This window comes from Gigantopelta aegis, chromosome 5 (assembly GCF_016097555.1).
Source record: "Gigantopelta aegis isolate Gae_Host chromosome 5, Gae_host_genome, whole genome shotgun sequence".
Lineage (NCBI taxonomy): Eukaryota > Metazoa > Mollusca > Gastropoda > Neomphalida > Peltospiridae > Gigantopelta > Gigantopelta aegis.
In genome coordinates, this window is record NC_054703.1 from 35,684,229 (window position 1) to 35,695,680 (window position 11,452).

Consider the following 11,452-nt stretch of genomic DNA (forward strand, 5'->3'; position numbering starts at 1 on the left):
TGGTGGTTATCACACTCGTTTATTAGTGATCACAGCCGTTTAGTAGTTATCATAGCCGGTTGGTAGTTATCACAGCCGTTTGGTAGTTATCACAGCAGTTTGGTAGTTATCATAGTCACTTATTTAATTTTAGATCGCCATCTTTCTGTGGTCTGTTGGTAGTTTTCACAGTCGTTTGGTAGTTATCACAGTCGTTTGGTAGTTATCACAGTTAGTAAGAGACCTGCTGTTTAACATTCGTCAGAGCTCATGTCTAAATTATTTGTTTTTATTACATATTACATAGTTTTCGGACACAAAGCCTGCAGGGGTTTCCTCTCTAAAACTGTCAAAATTATGTTTGACGTCAATAGCCGATGGTTAATAAATCGATGTGCTCTAGTGATGTTGCTAAACAATCGAAACTTTGACGGTCAGTATGCATAGCATAAAGGATTTCTTCTGCTGCTTAAGACGGGCACGCGTCGGTATTTCTTTAACAGTTTTATTACGTCTTTTCACCTGGTGGCTAAGCGTTTTCATAAACACGCTAAGAGGCTTCATAAAATGCTTTTGGATGTGGCCCGATAGTTGTAATATGGTTATCAATAAAAGTTTACAGACTGAATACAAAGCTATTGATCGATCATCCTTTGTACTCCTCTATTATTAAACGAATGAATGAATGGCTCAACGACGAGCACAAAGTCGACTATGTATCAAAGAAATACAAATGAATGAAAATCACCACACACGCAGTTTGTCTGGCGTCATTAAAGTGTCACTTTAAACCAAACCATACCAGAGTATGCAGATAATTTACATATGGTCACCAGGCTCGACACAGTATTAACAAAATAGTGGTACGGCTCGAGGTTGCCAGCCTATCCTTTCAAATTCACCTGTGAAGGACAGTTTTACAGATACAACAAATATAACACGCACACACAAAAAGGTGGCCGTCTGCAAACATCTGTAGCGTTTTCTGCTACTTATTTTCTTTTACGAGAAATGTTTTTTATGGCTATTGATTATTTTTGGTGTCAAGTCAACTTGAATAAAATACAAAAAGCACTGTGAAAAAACACCCACGTGTGTGTCCACTGTGAACACAAAAACAACAACACAATAGATTTACAATCCACTAGTTAACTTTAGAAACCCATCTTTCTGTGTGCTGTTGACAGTTATCACAATCCACTAGTTAACTTTAGTAGAACCCCATTTTTCTGTGTGCTGGTGATAGTTATCACAATCCACTAGTTAACTTTAGAAACCCATCTTTCTGTGTGCTGTTGATAGTTGTCACAACCCACTAGTTAACTTTAGAACTCCATCTTTCTGTGTGCTGTTGGTAGTTGTCACAATCCACTAGTTAACTCTAGAACTCCATCTTTCTGTGTGCTGTTGGTAGTTGTCACAATCCACTAGTTAACTCTAGAACTCCATCTTTCTGTGTGCTGTTGGTAGTTGTCACAATCCACTAGTTAACTCTAGAACTCCATCTTTCTGTGTGCTGTTGGTAGTTGTCACAATCCACTAGTTAACTCTAGAACTCCAGCTTTCTGTGTGCTGTTGGTAGTTGTCAGAATCCACTAGTTAACTGCAGAACTCCATCTTTCTGTGTGAAGTTGATAGTAATCACAATCCACTAGTTAACTTTACAAACTCCATCTGTATATGTTATGCTGTCAGGTGTTACATATTACTAGTTAGTAAGACAATCCACAATGTTTTTCTATTCCTAAATGAAATATAGCATCTCTGTTCATCTCTTTCCATTTCCACTTCCATTTTCAATGACTTTTATGAATTCTAACCACACCCACAAATAAAACACTATCTTCCTTTTATGAGTAATATCTGGCCTATTTCAATCAAATCCTTGCGGAAGGACGATTTTGAAATGTACTCTGGGTGAAAGCCAATACCGGGATGCGAACCCAGCACGTACCAGTCTGAAAACCGATGGTTCCGCCACTAAATCACCATGGGCGGTGCTTTAGTTATGTTTGGCACAAGATCGAAAGGTTGGGACGTAGCCCAGTGGTAAAGCGCTTGTCTGATACGCCGTCGGTCTGAGATCGATCCCCGTTGGGGGACCCATTTGTCTATTTCTCGTTCCAGCCAGTGCACCACGACTGGTATATCAATATCAAAGGACGTAGTATGTGCTATCCTGTCTGTGGGATGGCGCATATAAAAGATCCCTTGCTACTAATAGAAAAATGTCGCGGGATTCCTCTCTAAAGACCATAGTTCAAAATTACCAAATATTTGACATCCAATAGCCGTGATTTATAAATCAATGTGTTCTAGTGGTGTCGTTAAACAAAACAAACTTTTAAACTGTAACGCACACCATGACCCCTTGTAATCAGGTCCGGACATAGCGTGTACGTGCACATTCAGAACAAGCTGTTGTAGCGCACGCCTGTCATGCCCCCCCCCCCCCCCACCCTTCCCCCGTACTGGTGTCTTTTTTTTTTTCAATATGCCCCCGGATCCGCCTAAGCAACTCGGGCGCTCACCATAAGACTAAACGACCCCACCGCCATCTCAAAATCCTGGCTACGGGCCTGTAATCCATTTAAAAATGCGTAGTGATTCGTTTGCAACCTATGGCGTCACCCCACCCCCACGCTCCGAAGTAGAAATTTAAATAAAATAATTCTAGTACTTTTACTTTGATATTGATCGCTCTCTGTTAATCGTTCGTTGACGCTGTCAATATGGCGTAACAGACGCACTGTTTATTTATCTCATTACATAGCAACGACCATTACTATTGTTGTTCAACGATTTGTACCTAATCCTTTTGGCCACTTATCAATATCGACTCGACTGGAAAAAAAAAATCATTTCATTTCAACTTATTTTCGTGCATATATCCAATTAAGGTTATCGACTAACATAGACTTTTTAACGGTTGTAATTACATGTTAAATATATGTTTTTCTGCATAAAATATTAGTGGCTGTATATTAAACGTGTTTGTGATCGTTCTAATATGTGTACTAGGTTAAATTTCATTTTATTTCCTAAAATATTTAGTTTTAAATGCTAGAGGTGCCCTTTTTAAACGTTGCACCCCTTCCTTAAAGAAACAAAAATCCCGTTCTCTTATAATCCAAGGCGGACTACACAATTTGCTACGTTCAATTCGGTATTTGTCCTATCACAGGCTACTCGACATAGTTGTCGAAAGTAGCAGGAGGAGGAGAGGGGGACACAGGGGAAGTCAGGTTAATATATTACTGGGACCACCAGTTGTTAAGCATTTAGCTAGAAATCCAATCAGGTCTACAAGTAATGAATCGCGTTAATTAAAACAATACTTACCAGTTCATTGATACACTGCTACTCGAAAGTACGGGGTTTTCCCGTCAGGGTATTTCTGTTACGATATCGCGTGCCTGTCGACCAAATGACACGAATACGGGCGAATAATCGTACCCAAGTCTATTAGCCACGAACAAATCTCAACCCGCAACAGCAAATTAAAGGAGACCGGACACCAAAAGACATGTAGTGTGTAATGGATTAAGTTAGCGTCAAAGACCGCATTACTCTAACGGCCGGCTCGCTGCGAGGCACCGGTCAGATGCGCGTCTTAGGTTTGGGGTAAAAACAGAAGTAGGCGGGATTATGCATAGATCTGAATGAAAGCGAGGCAATACGTCATCGGTGAGAGTTACCAAGCAATACCGATACACGTGTTGATACTTTGGTTGTGCCTTTTAGTCGTCTTTTTTTTTTTTTTGGTCTCCAGGTTTATCGGAAATTTAATTTACAAGATAATTAGTGTTATTATATACTGTCGACGTAATTATATGATGGTTAACTGCGCAGTGTTTAACTGCAACAGTAACAGCAATGCATCCCAAGAAACGGCCAACATCATGGTTTCGATTTCCAAAAACCCCACGAAAGTTGTTTTAAAACATGGACACCTTATTGTCGTCGAATGGGCTTTACACCAACAAAATACAGCAGGTTATGGTACATTTACAATGTGAAAATTAAAACAAGTATGTACTTAAGATATACATTAAATAAAGGTATTGCAATTTGTTCACATATGAATATTTAAACTTCACATTTATTTACCTATAATTACCAAATGAATTTTCACCGACAGCCCATAACGACTCCATACTAACGTCTCTTGATCTAGTTGGTTTGTTAACCTCATAACAAAACACCTTCAAAACGTGAATTATTACGTTAGTTAACAATGTTTATCGTCAGTTCAGTATTTGTCATTAAAATTAAAATACTAACACTTTGGCAGGAGCAACTTATGTACTCTGGCCAGAAGGAATGATGCTTAAATAATTTTAAAGCTAATGTCGATTATTGAAGCATAATAAAATTGTACTTTTAAATGCTTTCTGTATATCATATTAAAAATACTCTATACCAAATAATTATTTTAATACCTACCCTGGGTTTCTGCCAGAGGGTGCGGAGGGTAAACTTACATGTATGTACTAAAAAATCTCAGAAATTAATGTATATATATAATGTTTTATTTGTTCGATAGATTATAGTAACATAATTGCTGTTTAAAATTTATAAAAGTGCATGAAATAAAATGTTCAATACAAAACCCATTTCAAACCTATAACCACCCAATATACTCCTTTGAATATATTTAGTTTTTACAGGCCCGTAGGAACGACTGGGGGTGGGGGGTGGGGGGTGGGGGGGGGCACTGACGGACCGGGTATAAACTCTACATCAGATTTTTGGTACAATGGCAAAAATTAATGTGATAAAGAAAAGCTCACAAGTGGGGGGCACAGAATCCTAAAGATAAAAGGAACTGGTTCCTAACTTCACCCTCTACATATTATCTACATTTGTATAGGCCTGTAGGAACGATATTTGAAGTGGGGGGAGGGGGGGGGGGAGGGGAATACAGTCTCTAGTGAGGGATACAAACTAGATTTTTATCTTTATATCATCTTTATTTATGCAAAGTAGTGAAAATTTAAAACATACATTTTCATCCTAGAGTGTGTGATGGAGAACAAGCCCCTAGGCCCGCCCCTCGGCCCGCCCCTCCCCAGTTCCTACGGGCCTGTTGTATTTTATATTAATAAATGCAAAGACTACATAATAATATTGTCGATAAGACATATTAGTTGTAAAGTGATTGTCAGTATGTGGCAACAGTATAATATTTTCCAACATTTCTGTGTTTCTGTTCCCGGCTGTGGACAGTTTCGGCAGACTGGTAACACATTTTATTAATAATAAAAAATACACGGTTTAACCAAACACATTAAAACTTGGAGGGTAACTAGTTAAGAGAACAAAGTTTTTTGTTAAATTATTATATCTTGCTTTGGGTGAGGAGGGGACGCTTTTTGCAAATTTGCGAAATCGGCCTCTGGAATATCCACTGACGTGTCATATTTACATCTATGCTGAACAAGATTTATGATGAAATATTATTACATTTTGTGTGCTTTTCTTCTAATTAGGTCCATTTGCTTCAGTTTACATTAAAAATGTCATAAAAAATTATGTTTAAAAAATGCTTGTATGCTAGTCTATGACCGTGTGGCTTCCTCGTCTTCGTCGGCAGTTGATTCATCCGAATTTTCGTCTAAGACAACATTTCCAGGATTAGGGACAAAGTCTCTGATAAGTGGTTCAAAGTGATACGGTTTGATGCCATTAGCACAAGCTGGACACAATTCTTCGTCACTCGAATCGCTAAGTTCGTCCATGCTGCTTGGTAGTTTCTTCAGTTTTCCTCTCATCGATGACGTCACGGGTCTAGCTCATCAATTGTCGACAGTTTCCGGAAAACATCGGAGATCGGCGAAAAAAAAAACCCCAACCAAGACTGGCACGCTTAACTTAGTCAATAAGGGGATCGCGGTAGTTGCGTGTTGTGGGTTATGACGGCAAACAATTCATTACGCCGTATATATGGTTTGGTGTCCGGTCTCCTTTAACATATTACTTCTACGTGGCAACGAAGAAGCCTCGTGTCCGGAGGGAGGGGGGGGGGGGGGGGTATCGAAACCGCATCCTGCGCAAGCGAATTTTAGTTTTTACAGGCGTGCCTGTACCTCTTTTGGATATAGGCACATAAATAAAGTAACAGTTTTTACATATATTTTTCGAGGGAGCATGCCTCGACCACCTCGAAATGTCGCTCGTCATAGTGTAGTAGACGAGACCCTCCTCCACACAAATTTACTGTGTAAATATGCACTGCCCTCCACCCCAAACCCACTACCAAAAATATAAACTCATCAAACGATCGATGGGGGGGGGGGGGGGTTGGCATGTAACACAGTAAAACGCGATTTTGGATTCATACCTGTCGGTGGGCCTATTTAGTTATATTTCGTTCCAGCTAGTGCACCACGACTGGAATATCACAGTCCGTACCGGCCTCGGTGGCGTCGTGATAGGCCATCAGTCTACAGGCTGGTAGGTACTGGGCTCGGATCCCAGTCGAGGCATGGGATTTTTAATCCAGATACCGACTCCAAACCCTGAGTGAAAAAGTTTGTTTTATTTAACGACGCCGCTAGAGCACATTGATTTTTTATCTTATCATCGGCTATTGGACGTCAAACATATGGTCATTCTGACACTGTTTTTAGAGGAAACCCGCTGTCGCCACATAGGCTACTCTTTTTACGACAGGCAGCAAGGGATCTTTTATTTGCGCTTCCCACAGGCAGGATAGCACAAACCATGGCCTTTGTTGAACCAGTTATGGATCAATGGTCGGTGCAAGTGGTTTACACCTACCCACTGAGCCTTGCGGAGCACTCACTCAGGGTTTGGAGTTGGTATCTCGATTAAAAATCCCATGCCTCGACTGGGATCCGAACCCAGTACCTACCAGCCTGTAGACCGATGGCCTGCCACGACGCCACCGAGGCCGGTTAAACCCTGAGTGAGTGCTCCGCAAGGCTCAATGGGTATGTGTAAACCACTTGCACCGACCAGTGATCCATAACTGGTTCAACAAAGGCCATGGTTTGTGCTATCCTGCCTGTGGGAAGCGCAAATAAAAGATCCCTTGCTGCTAATCGGAAGAGTAGCCCATGTAGTGGCGACAGCTGGTTTTCTCTCAAAATCTGTGTGGTCCTTAACCATATGTCTGACGCCATATAACCGTAAATTAAATGTGTTGAGTGCGTCGTTAAATAAAACATTTCTTTCTTTCTTTCACAGTCCGTGGTATGTGCTATTCTGTCTGCGGAATGGTGCATATACAAGATCCCTTGATATTAATGGGAAAATGAAGCGGGTTTCATCTCTATGTCAAAATTACCAAATGGTTGATATCCAATAGTCATAGGCGTACGGGCTCCCATTTGTGTAGGAATATGAGGACCTTTGTATGCACCATCCCACAAACAGGATAGCACATACCACGACCTATGATATACCAATCGTGGTGCGCTGGCTGGATATTCCAATTACAAACTACATTTTGTGCGCATGTGTGTGTGCGCATGAGTGTGTGTGTGTGTGTGTGTGTGTTTGCGCGCACACATGGGTGGGTGTATGTGCATGTGTGCGTTCACTACAAATTGATCAAAGGACACAAACAAAGTAAATGCATAGACAAAATTTATTGATTTCAGTTTTTGCTAACAAAATTTGAGAGGAAACCTGCCACATTTTCCATTTAGCTGCAAGAGATCTTTTAGTTGTATTTTCATACACAGGTCTTTGAACTATCAGCCAGTGTGGCACTGGTTGGCACAGGGAAAACAAATCAGAGAATGGGTCCACCAAGGGTGTGATGGAACATGCTCTTAATTTCTTTTCGCCTGTGGCGATATTAATTGTTTTAGAGGGCCGTGTACCGTCCCAATATGCACTTAGCCCAGGTGAGCACTTTGTTACGTAATACCTCCGCGCGACCGTACCCTCTAATACACACCCAGAACAGTTGCGGAGGCCATGTGGCCAGTAGTTACGTAATACCTCCGCGAGTGCGGTTTTTACGACCGTGATTTGGCGACTAGGCGACAGTGAGTCTGGCCATCTAAGAGAAAATTCCCGTCTTGGTCGCTGTGGAAATATCACTTGTAGGTATTCGTTACCGCGATGTGCCCCCAGGCGATATTCGGATTTTATAATAAATAGCTAGGGTTTTAGAGATATCAGGGAAAAACATAGGAAGGCTCCCAGGGAACGTTGTCCGTCCGGACTGGTAAATATTTTATTTCTGCTCTTTTGTATAACCTTGATGTGATTGATGTGACTTTAAATATTTTAATACTGTATTATACCAATATTATTTAGACGGTGTTTCCGGTAATCTGACGAAGTAAACTGTAGACTTCACTGTTCTAATATATATAAAGCTTAACCAGTCATCCTAGAGGACCTAGGTAAAGTGTAGGTTATTGTCTTTATTGTGATAGGTACCAGTATTAATTCTGTATTACAAGGTTACTGAATGAGTAGTTAAGGGTTAATTAAAAATTAACCAGTTAGGAATAGAGTTGTAATACCTTTATTAATTAAGTTCCCCTGGCAGCATTTCTCAATTATCACACGTGTGTGTGTTGTGTCACGGTGAAGTGATTAGAATATTGTGTAAACTAGACACCTAGAGATTAACTAATTAAGTGATCAGTTCTGGGTTGTTATTATTGTTGTTGTTAATTAACTACTGCGGCAGTACATTTGTCAGCGTAGTAATAATAAAGATTCCAAAGTGTATTGTGTTTTTGTTGTGTTTTCTAGTGAACTAAACGTGCTATATTACATATACTTTATATAAGATCGTATCTCTGACATACCTAGACGAGCCACTCGGGTTTTGAACTGCCCGATACAGAGAGATCTAATAGATATACAGTTAGGAGAGATATTTGGATAATCGTGTTTTATTCAGTTACGGGTATTATAGGATCCCCGTGACAAAGGGGGGTCAAAGGTTTTGTTTAACGACACCACTAGAGCACATTGAGTTTTATTAATCGTCGGCTATTGGATGTCAAACATTTTGACATATAAGTCTTAGAGAGGAAACCCGCTACATTTCTTTATTAGTAGCAAGGGATCTCTTATATGCACACTCCCACATACAGGATAGCACATACCACAGACTTTGATATGCCAGTCGTGGTGCACTAGCTGGGACGAGAAAGAGTCCAATGGGCCCACCGACGGAAATCGATCCCAGACCGACCACGCATCAAGCGAGCGCTTTACCACTGGACTACGTCCCGCCCCTCATATATATATATATATATATATATACGGCCCGAAGCTTGTGGTTTGAAAGGAGATTCTATTCGCTCTGGTATTATATGTTATATGAAAAAAAACAAAAAACAACAACAGAGGGATGTGTAAACATCTTGTGGCCAACATTCTTGTGTATATGTGTACATGTGCAATAAAACATTGAAAAACCCATTACTATTTGTTGTTCTAATTCAATACAAACTATATAAGTGAAGTGAAGAACCCACGGGATAAACTATCTTAAAGGGACATGCCTGAGTTTGCTGCATTGTAAGATGTTTCCGACTAATAAAATATTTCTACGATTAAACTTGCATATTAAATATATGTTCGTGTTTAGAACATCAGTGTTTGTATATTCAATGTGTTTCTGGTCGTCTTAATATTTGTAAGAAACCCAAACCAGATTTTGTCTTCAAATAATTTCGTACGTACGAAAACTAAATATTTTAGGAAATAAAATGAAATTTAACCTAGTACACATATTAGAACGATCAAAACCACGTTTAATATACAGCCAGTAATATTTTATGCAGAAAAACATATATTTAACATGTAATTACAACCGTTAAAAAGTCTCTGTTAGTCGACAACATCTTAAAACATGCGTCTATACAATTAAGGTTTTGGGTATGTCTATCCTGGGCCCGGCCTCTGGATAGCCAGTGGTCTGTCACGGGGGAGGGGAGGTAACTCTATCGGCACAAAATATCCATGGGAGACATTTGTTTTTCCCAAATCGGCCTCGGTAGTGTCGTGGTTAAGCCATCGGACATAAAGCTGGTAGGTACAGGGTTCGCAGCCTGGTAGCGGCTCCCACCCAGAGCGAGTTTTAACGACTCAGTGGGTAGGTGTAAGACCACTACACCCTGGTTTCTCTCACTAACCACAACCAACTAACCCACTGTCCTGGACAACCAGCTCAGATAGCTGAGGTGTGTGTGCCCAGGACAGCGTGCTTGAACCTTGTTTGGATATATGCACGAAAATAAGTTGAAATGAAATGATTTTTTTTCCCAGTCGGGTCGATATTGATAAGTGGCCAAAAGGATTAGGTACAAATCGTTGAACAACAATAGTAATGGTCGTTGCTGTGTAATGAGATAAATAAACAGTGCGTCTGTTACGCCATGTTGACAGCGTCAACGAACGATTAACAGAGAGCGATCAATATCAAAGTGTAAGTACTAGAATTATTATATTTAAATCTCTGCTTCGGGGCGTGGGGGGGGGGGGGGGGGTGGGGTGACGCCATAGGTTGCAGACGAATCACTACGCATTTGTAAATGGATTACAGGCCCGTAGCCAGTATTTTGAGATGGCGGTGGGGTCGTTTAGTCGTATGGTGAGCGCCCGAGTTGCTTAGGCGGGTCCGGGGGCATATTGAAAAAAAACCCACCGGTACGTGGGGCATGACAGGCGTGCGCTACAACAGATTGTTCTGAATGTGCACGTAAACCCTATGTCCGGACCTGATTACCAGGGGTCATGGTGTGCGTTACAGTTTAAAAGTTTGTTTTGTTTAACGACACCACTAGAGCACATTGATTTATAAATCATCGGCTATTGGATGTCAAATATTTGGTAATTTTGAACTATGGTCTTTAGAGAGGAATCCCGCGACATTTTTCTATTAGTAGCAAGGGATCTTTTATATGCGCCATCCCACAGACAGGATAGCACATCCCACAGACAGGATAGAACATATAATACTACGTCCTTTGATATAGATATACCAGTCGTGGTGCACTGGCTGGGACGAGAAATAGACCATTGGGTCCCCCAACGGGGATCGATCTCAGACCGACGGCGTATCAGGCAAGCGCTTTACCACTGGGCTACGTCCCAACCTTTCGATCTTGTGCCAAACATAACTAAAGCACCGCCCATGGTGATTTAGTGGCGGAACCATCGGTTTTCAGACTGGTACGTGCTGGGTTCGCATCCCGGTATTGGCTTTCACGCAGAGTACGTTTGAAAATCGTCCTTCCGGAAGGATTTGATTGAAGTAGGCCAGAAATTACTCATAAAAGGAAGATAGTGTTTTATTTGTGGGTGTGGTTAGAATTCATAAAAGTCATTGAAAATGAAAGTGAAAATGGAAAGAGATGAACAGAGATGTTAGATTTCATTTAGGAATAGAAAAACATTGTGGATTTTCTTACTAACTAGTGATATGTAACACCTGGCAGCATAACATATACAGATGGAGTTTGTAAAGTTA